Source organism: Bubalus bubalis, chromosome 1, assembly GCF_019923935.1.
Source record: "Bubalus bubalis isolate 160015118507 breed Murrah chromosome 1, NDDB_SH_1, whole genome shotgun sequence".
Taxonomy (NCBI): Eukaryota; Metazoa; Chordata; class Mammalia; order Artiodactyla; family Bovidae; genus Bubalus; species Bubalus bubalis.
This window is the reverse complement of record NC_059157.1, coordinates 185,901,412-185,914,211: the sequence shown is the minus strand read 5'-3', so window position 1 is coordinate 185,914,211 and position 12,800 is coordinate 185,901,412. Positions and strand designations below refer to the sequence as shown.

The 12,800-nt window shown below is 43.7% G+C and overlaps 1 non-coding gene across 1 annotated transcript; it reads right to left on the bottom strand.

The window, feature by feature from the left end:
• Positions 1–12,194: 12,194 nt before the first annotated feature.
• Positions 12,195–12,301, bottom strand: LOC112587524. Its single transcript, XR_003112049.2, has one exon. It is a non-coding gene; the product is annotated as a U6 spliceosomal RNA (small nuclear RNA).
• Positions 12,302–12,800: the final 499 nt, after the last annotated feature.

Sequence of the window (12,800 nt, the reverse complement as noted above, 5' to 3'; positions counted from 1 at the left end):
GTAATGAGCCAAGCTCCCCACTAGCGGCTGCACCCTGAGTTCATGATCACCCCTGGAGTCTCCTCGGAGTCATAACAGGCTGAGTATTTATGCAGAAAGGATTGGGTGACGAGCAAGCGTGCTCCCTTCAAAGCTAACACTGTGCATGTCAGTTATACCTCTTCTCTCAGGAAACCGACAAGGTGAGCCATCAGCAGCAGCTGGTCAGAACTCACAGACTGAGAGTGTCAGGCCATGGCAGCCACAGATCTCCTCCTTGGGTCCTCCTGACTGTCTAAATCTTTTCTTCCCAATGAACATAAGTGAGTCACCCTCCTTACAGCAAAATGAGGCAATTGGTCTCTTTACTTGATACCAAAGGAAAATTGAGGCAAAGAGGGAAAAAATTAGAATGGCAAACACTCTTCAGAGCCCCAGAGCAAGAAACATATATATTTTTTGCATTTTCTGCTGCTGCTGCTGCTGCTAAGTCGCTTCAGTCGTGTCCGACTCTGTGCGACCCCATAGACGGCAGCCCACCAGGCTCCCGTCCCTGGGATTCTCCAGGCAAGAACACGGGAGTGGATTGCCATTTCCTAGAGACATGCAAAGCCATTTCTGAACTTTAAAAATTGTGCATCCATTTGGAATAATTGAAACAGAAATGTGAGGGTCATTACATTCACTAATACAGTTACAATGGGATGAACTGCTTCTCAGAGGAACTGCCAATCGAGCTGCTGTATTTAATAACTTGAATGCTGAAATTTCCCCAGGCGAGGAGAGAGTTTTGCCACCAACTGGGGGATTCTTTTCCCCCCTCTTACTCCTTTCTCCTGTGGTGGCCTGGCTGCGGTCCAAGCCCTCTGGAGATCTCAGCCAACAGGAAGAACCCGTGCTCAGCTGTTTCCCAGGAAAGCCAGTCACTGAGTGTGGAGGAGACAAAAAGGACAGGAAGCCCTAGTCCCATTTTGTTCCCAAGCAGTGACAGCTCAATTTCTCATAATCCATGGGACTGAAATGAGCATGGCTGCTACACATGGACAGCAGGATGAGGAGTCATTAGGTCTCGGTCTACAAATAGAATCATCAGGAAAAGGTCTGAACCCAGGTTCCCTGGGGTCATAGAAAGGTCACCATAATGACATATTTGGACCCACTTGGTTAACACAAAAGTTTCATTGAAGTGGGGAGGCAGATGAGAATGAGTCTGGAAATTAGGGCAAAACTTCTAATTCTAGGCTTCTCTGGTGGCTCAGTGGTAAAGAATCCACCTGCCAATGCAGAAAACACGGGTTCAATTCCTGATCCAAGAAGATCCCACATGCCAAGGAACAACTAAGCCCATGCACCTCAACTATTAAGCCTGCTCGCTAGAGCCTGGGAGCTGCAACAAGAGAAGCAACTGCAGTGAGAAGCCTGTACACTGCAACTAGAGAGTAGCCCCCACTCTCTGCAACTAGAGAAAAGCCCACGTGACAACAAAGACCCAGCACAGTCAAAAATTGAAACATGTATAATATCATATATGAAACGAGTCACCAGTCCAGGTTTGATGCATGATACTGGATGCTTGGGGCTGGTGCGCTGGGATGACCCAGAGGGATGGTATGGGGAGGGAGGAGGGAGGAGGGTTCAGGATGGGGAACACATGTATACCTGTGGCGGATTCATTTTGATATATGGCAAAACCAATACAATATTGTAAAATTTAAAAATAAAATAAAAAATAAATAAATAAATAGCAAAAAAAATGAAAAAAATAAAAAACTACTAATTCCAACATGAGCAATGGGGTCTCCTCCTTGCTGTAGTCTGCTGGCTTTAGTAAGGATGATGGCCAGCCTACCCAAAGCTGAGGACCCATTAGCACCTCTGCCATAGTTTTATTTACAGAGTTGCAATCCAACATGCCTGCTGATCCATTAATTGGGGGTGACAGTGACCCAGGGCTTCAGCCACACATGAGGGGTGGTGCCTAATGGGAAAAGACATGCCTCTAGGGCAGTGTGAGTAGGACCCTCAGGGTCTGAAATGCTGAGCCGATGGCTGAGCTTGAGCTTCCATTTCATAAGAATCTTCTAAAGTCTGTGTCTTAACCCCTTTGGGCAGCTGTAATAAAATACCACAGACTGGGTATACACAGTGCTTATACACACAGACATTTAATGTTCATGGTTCCAGAGACTTGAAGCCAGAGAACAAGGTGACAGCAGGGTTGAGGGGGCCTCATCTGGGTCCCAGACATCTCAATGTGTCCTCACATAGTGGAATGGATGAGGGCGCTCTCGGGGTCTCTTTTACAAGAGATCTGAGCCCATTTGTGAGGGCTCCATCCTTACAACCTCCTACATGTATGCGTGGTCAGTTGTTCAGTCTTGTCCAACTCTTTTTGACTCTATGGAACGATTCTACAGAGCTGCCAGGCTCCTCTGCCCATGGGATTCACCAGGCAAGAATGCTGGAGTGTATTGCCATTTCCTTCTCCATGGGATCTTCCTGATCCAGGGATCGAACTCAAGTCTCTTATGTCTCCTGCATTGGCAGGTGGGTCCTTTACCACTAGCACCACCTGGCTATTACCTCCCAAAGGCCCCACCCCCTAAGACCATCACATTGGGTGTTCAGCTCAGTTCAGTCGCTCAGTTGTGTCCGACTCTTTGCAACCCCATGAATTGCAGCACGCCAGGCCTCCCTGTCCATCACCAGCTCCCGGAGTTCACTCAGACTCACGTCCATCGAGTCAGTGATGCCATCCAGCCAGCTCATCCTCTGTCGTCCCCTTCTCCTCCTGCCCCCAATCCCTCCCAGCATCAGGGTCTTTTCCAATGAGTCAACTCTTCACTTGAGGTGGCCAAAGTACTGGAGTTTCAGCTTTAGCATCATTCCTTCCAAAGAAATCCCAGGGCTGATCTCCTTCAGAATGGACTGGTTGGATCTCCTTGCAGTCCAAGGGACTCTCAAGAGTCTTCTCTAACACCACAGTTCAAAAGCATCAATTCTTCGGCGCTCAGCTTTCTTCACAGTCCAACTCTCACATCCATACATGACCACTGGAAAAACCATAGCCTCGACTAGGCGGACCTTTGTTGGCAAAGTAATGTCTCTGCTTTTGAACATGCTATCTAGGTTGGTCATAACTTTCCTTCCAAGGAGTAAGCCTCTTTTAATTTCATGGCTGCAGTCACCATCTGCAGTGATTTTGGAGCCCAAAAAAATAAAGTCTGACACTGTTTCCACTGTTTACCCGTCTATTTCCCATGAAGTGATGGAACCAGATGCCATGATCTTCGTTTTCTGAATGTTGAATTTTAAGCCAACTTTTTCACTCTCCTCTTTCACCATCAAGAGGCTTTTTAGTTCCTCTTCACTTTCTGCCATAAGGGTGATGTCATCTGCATATCTGAGGTTATTGATATTTCTCCCGGCAATCTTGATTCCAGCTTGTGTTTCTTCCAGCCCGTGCTTCTTCCAGCCCAGCATTTCTCATGATGTACTCTGCATAGAAGTTAAATAAGCAGGGTGACAATATACAGTCTTGACGTACTCCTTTTCCTATTTGGAACCAGTCTGTTGTTGCATGTCCAGTTGTAACTGTTGCTTCCTGATCTGCATATAGGTTTCTCAAGAGGCAGGTCAGGTGGTCTGGTATTCCCATCTCTTTTAGAATTTTCCACAGTTTATTATGAATATTGGGTGTTAGGAGTTCAACAGATGGATTGCGTTGGGACACATTCCAGCTATCTCATTCTGAGTTTACTATTATCACCAAAAACTCATGTTATTTTCCTACCAAATGTTAAAAAACGATTTCCTTTTCTTAATCCTACATCCAATTTCTCTTATTTTCATCTTTGACCACATCAGAGTGAAAACTGGTGGCTGGAAAAACCATTTCATTTGGTAAGAAAGTTTAATAGTTTTATTTCTGCAGTGCCTTACTTCGTAACAAGTTGATGAAGAAATAACTTATTGCTATAAGAATAACTTGTTAGTATAACTTGTTAGAAGTTCAGGTGTGGAGTTTGCTAGTATAAACAATCTTGCTGGTGAGAATAGGAAAGACACAGATATCTTCTGAGCTGGTTGCTCTTGGCTTATGTATCCCCTGGTATTGTTCTCTGCTGAACGTGGCTGACCTTGGTGGCTGAATACGCCCAATGCCCTTACCCTTTGGCTTCTGATGGGGTCAGCAAGGGGAAGCAGGGGCAGAAGACCTGCCAGTGCAAGGGGAGAGAGATTTGGAAATCGTTTCCCATGTTAGTCTCTGGGCACATGGTATCCTTCTGGTCTGCTGCATCTCAGGAAATGGTCCTCATGTTGCACTTTTTCCCAGAGACCTCTGGGAAGTAGCTGAAGCCATTTCAACCTCTCACCTTTTTTTTAGAATTAATTTTATTGGAGCATAGTTGATTTACAATGTTGTGTGAGTTTCAGGTGTATGGCATAGTAAATCACATATATCCACTCTTTTTTAGATTTTATTTTCATATAGATCATTATAGAGTAGAATCCCCTGTTCATGCAGTAGGTTCTTATTAGGTTTCTATTGATATTTTCTATATAATAGTGTGTATAGGTCTTGATGGGAGAGGGACTTCCAGTTGTTGTTAAGTCTCTCAGTCATGTCTCTTTGTGACACCATGGATGGCAGCACGCCAGGCTTCCTGGCCCATCACCATCTCCCGGAGTTTGCTCAAACTCATGTTCATTGAGCTGGTGATGTCATCCAACCATCTCGTCCTCTGTCACCCCTTTCTCTTCCTGCCCTCAATCTTTCCCAGCATCAGGGTCTTTTCCAATGAGTTGGCACTTCACATCACATGGCCAAAGTATTGTTTGTAGCTTCAGCATCAGTCCTTCCAATGAATATTCAGGACTGATTTCCTTTAGGATTGACTGGTTTGATCTTCTTGCTGTCCAAGGGACTCTCAAGAGTATTCTCTGGCACCACAGTTCAAATGCATCAGTTCTTTGGCACTAGTTTTCTTTATGGTCTAGCTCTCACATCTGTACATGGCTACTGGAAAAACCATAGCTCAACTACGTAGGCTTCTGTCAGCAAAGTGATGCCTCTGTTTTTAATATGCTGTTTGGATTTGTCATAGCTTTCCTTCCAAGGAGCAAGTGTCTTAATTTCATGGCTGTGGTCACCATCTGCAGTGATTTTGGAGCCCAAGAAAATAAAGTCTGTCACCGTTTCCATTTTTCCCAATCTATTTGCCATGAAGTGATGGGACTGGATGCCTATCCCTATAATAGTGTGTATAGGTCTTGATGGTAGAGGGACTTTCAGTAAAAGAGCTAATCCCTTCTGCAAACTCTGGCTCAGGTGTTAAGCAATGAGTGCATTAGTATTGCATGCCTCAATATGTTTCTTACTCACAACAATCCCTTTTGGATCCAGGCCATTTAACAGAGGGAAAAGTTAAGGCACAAACCCAAGGTCTCCAAATCCACAGCCCACATCTAACTATATCTATATTTCCCCTATCTAGAGTTTTTTCACTTCCTGATTTTTCTCAGCAAAATTTTTCCTTTTTTTGGTATCCATTAATAGCTAAATGAGCACCATTTGAAATATGGGGTATGGTAAATTACTTAACTCATATCATTAAAATAAAAATACTAGTCATTTACTTAATTTCACAATTTTATTAATATTTAGTCACTTAATTTAGTCATTTACTTAATTTCACAATTTTATTAATATTTTTTGAATTAAATTTGCCGAATGACTCCACTTTATTTTTGACAGCACAACTAGTAAATACTGAATATTATAAACAAATAATATGGTACCATTTCTACATTTCATGGAGATGGGTGATTAAAAAGTAGTTATACAAAGTTCAAATGAAGCAGATTCAAAATATTACATGAAAACTCTTGGATATGCCATGTATACATCAAACTTTCTTATATGTTTTGTTAGTATAATTTGTTACAGTTATTTTTTACACGTAAATTGATCAATCATAATTGTTTTCAATTCTGGATTCTTATTTGAATTTGTTAGTTATATTAAAACGATGGCTTTAAGTTCCCTTTAAATGAGTAGTCTTCACTGAACCTTGAACAGCATGTATCCAAAACCAACACAAATAGGAGGTGAAAACTCCCTAATCCTGTCTATAAATATGTTCTTGCTTTTAAACCTATCTGAACTGAGAACTTATGACCAAAATATGCCACAGCACAGCCAGAAGTGAGACATGGGTATTTCAGCTTTTAGACCTTCCACTAAATAGAATTTATATAATAGATCTATTTCTCTCAACTGTAACATTTTGTGACTTTTTTATTATAGTAAAACATACATAATAAAAACACCATTTTAACCATTTTCCGGTGACGAGTTCATTGACATTAAGCGCATGCACCATCCATCCCAGAACTTTTTCATTTCCTCCACTGAAATTATGTACCCCGTGTAGCAATCTTTGTGGCGTTGATTCTGCCTGCCCTCAGTGTGATGCCTCCGATAAGAGCAGTGTCATGAGAGCAGCTCAACCAACTACTCAACCACCTTGTTGATAAAACATGAACATCAGCAGCCAAGATTATGGCTCTTTAATGAGCCAATAGAGAACCCATGATGCTGGGAAAAGACCGTGATGCAGGGAAAGATTGAAGGCAAAAGGAGAAGAGGGAGGCAGAAGATAGATTGTTAGATAGCATCATGGACTCAGTGGACACAAACTTGAGCAAACTCTGGGAGATAGTGGAGAATAGAGAAACCTGGCATGCTTCAGTCCATGGGGTTGCAGAGTTAGACATGACTTAGTGACTGAACAACAACAACCCAACAAAAGAACCCATGGATCTCCGTAATGACCTGTCAATCAGCACTCTGGATGCAGTTGTCCAACCAGCTACAAGCCCTCTAATTATCTCCAGCTTCTCCTCACAGCTCTCTGCTGTAGTCATAAGAACAGCACATCTTTGTCAAAAGGATCTGCTGGAATCAACCTAACATCACCCTGTGATCTTGGTCCCTGAGATCTGACAGATGTTACCCTGATCTAACAGTCTTGCTTTTTTTTTTTTTTTTTTTTAAGGATGCTTTTGGCAAGACTTTCTCTTCATTATCCTCTGCTGGCTCTTAATGACCATCTTTTGCTGGTAAACACACCTGCAATACTTGTGTGTGTCCAGTATGTTCCTTTGGTTCGTCGAGGGAATCAGTCTTAGCCCATGTTGTAAAACAGCGGGTGTGGTTTAGCCTCATCTATAGAGACAAGTTCCCCACACCTGCCACCTCTTCCAGCACTGGCTGCCCACTGCCTGGCATGGCCTGCCCATCAATACCCTTCATCACCTGATACCCTCTGTGAGGGCTGCCCACCACTTCCTCCACAACCTGGCACTGCCTGATACCTCCTCAGCTGCCCATCAGACCCTTTGAGACCTCCGGATCTTCCCAGGTGCCACCTCCTCTGCAATTCTCCTGTGACAGCATTCCTTTATTTTTTAGATATTTTTATGCAACATATGGCATGTGGGATCTTAGTTCCCAGACCCATGCCCTGCAATGGAAGCACTGAGCCTTAACCACTGGGCCACCAGGGAACTCCCTGTGACAGTATTCGTTCTGAATTTTCCTATCAGCTCCGATTCATTTTTTCTAAACCAAATACATCTGACTTATCTTCATAAAACCCACAGCTTGGCAGACATCGTTCTAGGCTCTTTAAACCCTCATACCAATCTTTTGAGTGAAGTACTATTTATTTCCTCCATTTTCAGATGTGGAATTGATAAGGAAAAGGGGAAGTAACTTGCCCAGGAACTGGGAGGCTGTCACGCTCTTAGCCCAGTGCTCTGCTGGGGCTCCTGAACAAACCCATTTTTTCTTGGCATCTGTATGAGAAGCCCCTCTTCTTTTCTTACAGCTTCTGAGACATAATTGTTAGCATCACTGATAAGCCAGTGATGTATTGGATGTTCTTGTTTAGATGAGTGGGACTTCCATCAAATGCTCACACATCGGAAACCCCCAAGACCATGACTATACAAAGATACAGATAGTGCTTCCCAGAGACCGTTTACAGGAGAGTCCCTTTTCATTCTCATTCACATGATCTTCAGGGAAGTTCCTGCCATTGTAATTTTAGATCAAAGACACAAGTACTCTTTTTCTGAAAGATGTGAATGCTTTCTTTTAAAGTCTGCAAATCAAAACTACAATGAAGTATCACCTCACACAAGTCAGAATGGTTTCATCAAACATTCCATAAACAATAAATATTGGAGAGGATGTGGAGAGAAGGGAATCCTCCTAATTGTTGATGAGAATGTAAATTGGTGCAGCTACTTTGGAGAACAGTATGGAGGTTCCTTGAAAAACTAAAAATAGAGCTAACATATGACTCTACCAGAAGGCAGAATGCCAAAGAATTGAAGCCTTCCACCTGTGGTGCTGGATAAGACTCCTGAAAGTCCCCTGGACTGCAAGGAGATCAAACCAGTCAATCTTAAGGGAGATCAACCCTGAATATCCACTGGAAGGACTGAAGCTGAAGCTGAAGCTCCAGGATTTTGGTCATCTGATACAAACAGATGACTCATTGGAAAAGTTCCTGATGCTGGGAAAGATTGAGAGCAGGAGAAGAGGGCATCAGAGGATGAGATGAACATGAACTTGGGCAAACTCTGAGAGATGGTGATGGACACGGAGGCCTCGAATGCTGCAGTCCATGGAGTTGCAAAGAGTTGGACACGACTAGGTGACTGAACAACAACAACAATGACCCTACAATCCCACTTCCAGGCATATACCCAGAGAAAAACATGATCCGAAAGGATACATGCACCCCAATATTCATTGCAGTGCTGTTTACAATAGCCAAGAAATGGAAGCAACATAAATGTCCATCAACAGAGGAATGGATAAAGAAAATATGTGCATATATACAATGGAATATTACTCAGGCATAAAATGGAATGAAATTGTGCCATTTACAGAGACACAGATGGACCTAGAGACTGTCAGACAGAGTGAAGTGAGAGAGAAAGAGGAAAACGAATATTGTGCATTAATACATATAGGTGGAACCTAGAAAAATGGCATAGACCATCTTATTTGCAAAGCAGAGGTAGACACACGGACACAGAGAACAAATACTAAGGGGGGAGGGTGGGAGGAACTGAGAGATTGGGATTGACATATATACGCTATTGATACTATGTCTAAAATAGATAACTAATGAGAACCTACTGTACAGCTCAGGGCACTCAGTGCTCTGTGGTGACCTAAATGAGAAGGAAATCCACAAAAGAGGGAATATATGTATATAAATGGGCTCCCCTGGTAGCTCAGCTGGTAAAGAATCTGCCTTCAATGCAGGAGACCCCGATTTGATTCCTGGGTCTGTAAGATCTGTTGGAGAAGGGATAGGCTACCCACTCCTGGCTGATTCACTTTGCTATACAGCAGAAACTAACACAATCTTAAAAGATAAATGTAGAATATTGATTCAAAGGATAATAAGGTCATATAAAAATAAAAGCATTTATTTTGCTTTTAGAGGTGGGGAAGGAATGCTACTTTAACAAGATATAGAAATCATTAGAGAGATTAGGCATAAATGGCACATGCTTTAGGGCTCAAAAACAAAGCTATGATATGTCATTGGGATAAAAAGTTTTGAGGATGTATCTTAGATGAGCTTTACTGAAAAGAGCAGCTTCTCTGCTAACAAAAATCAAAGTGTCACAAAAAACGTTGTTTTCTTGTTTGTTCTCCCTTATATTCTAGGCCTTTATGTGGGTTTGTCCTCTTAGAGGTACAGACAAATACATGATTACCGCAATACTCAAACACTCAAAGGTCTCCTTCAGTGAGTCCCTGTGGAGCAGAACTAAATGCAACTGGCTTGTCAGCACCCTCGAAGCAGGTCCTGGCTACAGAGCATTGCTCAGCCCAAAGTTGTTGATTAAAGTATCTCTCCACCTTGGTTCTGCTCAGCTTGGTGGTAATTCACTGATCTACTTTCCAGGTCCCTGATTCCTTTTTGCTAATATAAGGTGTTGTTGTTGTTGTTCAGTCATTAAGTCCTATCTGACTCTTTGTGACCCCAAGAACTGTAGCATGCCAGGTCTCCCTGTCTGGCCCTATCTCCCAAAGTTTGCCCAAGTTCATGTCCATTGAGTTGGTGATTCCATCCAATCATCTCATACTCTGTCACCCTCTTCTCCTTTGTCTTCAATCTTTCCCAGCATCAGGATCTTTTCCAATGAGTCCATTGTTGGCTTCAAGTTAAATCTAATGAAAGGTTCAACAGCAAAGTTAATGTGTGAGCTTGCCCTCAATGTGTGTGGCCCATATGGGTACTGAATAGGGAGAGGTCGGCATGGACATTGAACTTCTCTCTGGGGCAGCTGAAGAGACAGCTGCACAGGTCAAATCTCAGCTGACTTTTCTATGATGTCATCTGTCAATATCAGGTATATTCCCAACATGTTCTGAACATGCTTCACTTGGGTGAGCGCTCATAGCATCTCTCTTCCCGAGCGAGCAGTGTGAGCATGGCAGCCTCTGCACACTCGCCTTCTCTATTCACTCTGTTCCCTCTGCCCAGCCCTTCCTTCCTCCTTTAGGCATGAAGTTTCACATGGATTGATCAGTATTGTTGAGAATTGTAGTGAATACATCATAGCCACTGACGTTCACCAAGCACTCACCATGCCCCAAGCTGTTCTGAACCCTCTTAGGGAACAGATTCACTTCATGCTCTCAGCAAGCCTGTGAGGCCAGGCATCAATCAGCCTTGGCTGGGATGGCGGTGATGGCGAGGTTGGTGTTCTGATGCCCCCACAGCAACCAAGCACTTGATTCTCCAGAGGCAGCTTGGAATCCCTGGCACATCTCCAGACCTGTCCTGAGCCAATGCCCACACAGCTGCCTTCACTGGTGCCTAGCCTGATGCTGAACAGCTCATGACCCCATCATGGACAGAATCAAACCAGATCACTCAGGCAGAAAGGTGGACAATGGGTCTTCGGGCTCTGCCCCTATGGAGCAGGGGAGAACTGGGGGGGCAACAAGCTGCTGAATGTCAACACATGGGTCCAGAATTCTGAGGTCCTGCTGTTATCTCCACTGTACAGCAAGGAAACTGAGGCATACAGAGGTCAACTCACTTATATTTTGTGCAGCTTTGTTCAACTCCTGAGGGTCATTCAAGATGCTCCCAACCACCACAGCTGCATGACCTGTCTGCCAATTGGCACCTGAGCCAGCTGTGCAGCAAGGGCATCAGTGGGCCACCTTGACTGACCCTCAGGGCAGCTGATGAGGGAAACAACAGAGAGCAGAGGCTGTGGTTAGCCCCCTGGGAAGGGCCAGGAGTGGTGCTTGGAGTGACACAGAGGGAGGAGCTGGACTATGTCCTTCTTCACTCGGGGCTGACTCTACAGAAGGAGGCTGGGCCAAGGTCATCAAGAAGGTGCCTCTGGGTCAGAAGGATGCTTGGCATGAGCCCAAGCAGCAGCTGAGGTGAGTCACAGGGCGTGTCCAGCAGAGACCTCCTGGCTGGTGGGGGTGGTGGACATGTGCTAAAGGTTCCAGAGAAAACTATGAAAGCAGCTAAAAGAAAGCTGGTATTTGAGCATCTTCCATGATGAAGGACCATAGATGGCACTGGCTGACTCAGGAGACAGCCTCGGGTCTCTAGCTCACCCTCTTCCTTCCTTCTCAGTCCTGGAGGTCTCAGCGAGAAGGCAATGAGAGGGTGGTCAAAACATGAAGAGACACCTTATATTTCCCTTGTGGATTTTCAAACCTAAGTCACAGCTGAACTGTGGGAAAATCAATGAGATACTGAAATTTAGAATTAGACTAGATTGAGTTTTTTTAATTTATTTTATTTTATTTTTAAACTTTACGTAATTGTATTCGTTTTGCTAAATATCAAAATGAATCCGCCACAGGTATACATGTGTTCCCCATCCTGAACCCTCCTCCCTCCTCCCTCCCCATTCCATCCCTCTGGGTCGTCCCAGTGCACTAGCCCCAAGCATCCAGTATCGTGTATGGAACCTGGACTGGCAACTCATTCATACATGATATTTTACATGTGTCAATGCCATTCTCCCAAATCTTCCCACCCTCTCCCTCTCCCGCAGAGTCCATAAGACTGTTCTATACATCAGTGTCTCTTTGGCTGTCTCGTACACAGGGTTATTGTTACCATCTTTCTAAATTCCATATAAAAAATATGGAACGTTTCACGAATTTGTATGTCAACCTTGCACAGGGGCCATGCTAATCTTCTCTGTATCGTTCCAATTTTAGTATATGTGCTGCCGAAGCGAGCACTAGATTGAGTTTTTAATATCCAAGATGGAGGCCTCACAAATACCTGACATTGATGAGAAAACCTGTGGGTCTGTCTGAAATATTATTCAACTCTGGTAGAGAGAATTAAAAGTAGGAGATCACAGTGGGTTAAAAATAAGACTATTTCCTGACTATCTTTTCCACATTCAGCCCCTTCCAGAAACTGGCATCATCACACAGACATCATCAACCTTGATCCTCATTTTATAGGCAAGAAAACTGAGGATTAGAACATCAGCTGATTTACTTGATGTGGGGTCATGAACCTCAAACAAACAAACAAACAAAAACCTAGGCAAGCAAACATATGCCACAGGGTTAATTCAGTTGTTTGATGGAGAAAGGCCACCTGAGACTGTATGTACTGTTGATTTCTCTGTTCCTGTCTACATGTTGGACACTCGGCTGTGATATTGCCATAAAATCCTACGGAAGCAATTATATCAGCATTTAATAAAAAACTGGTGTGTGATTGATG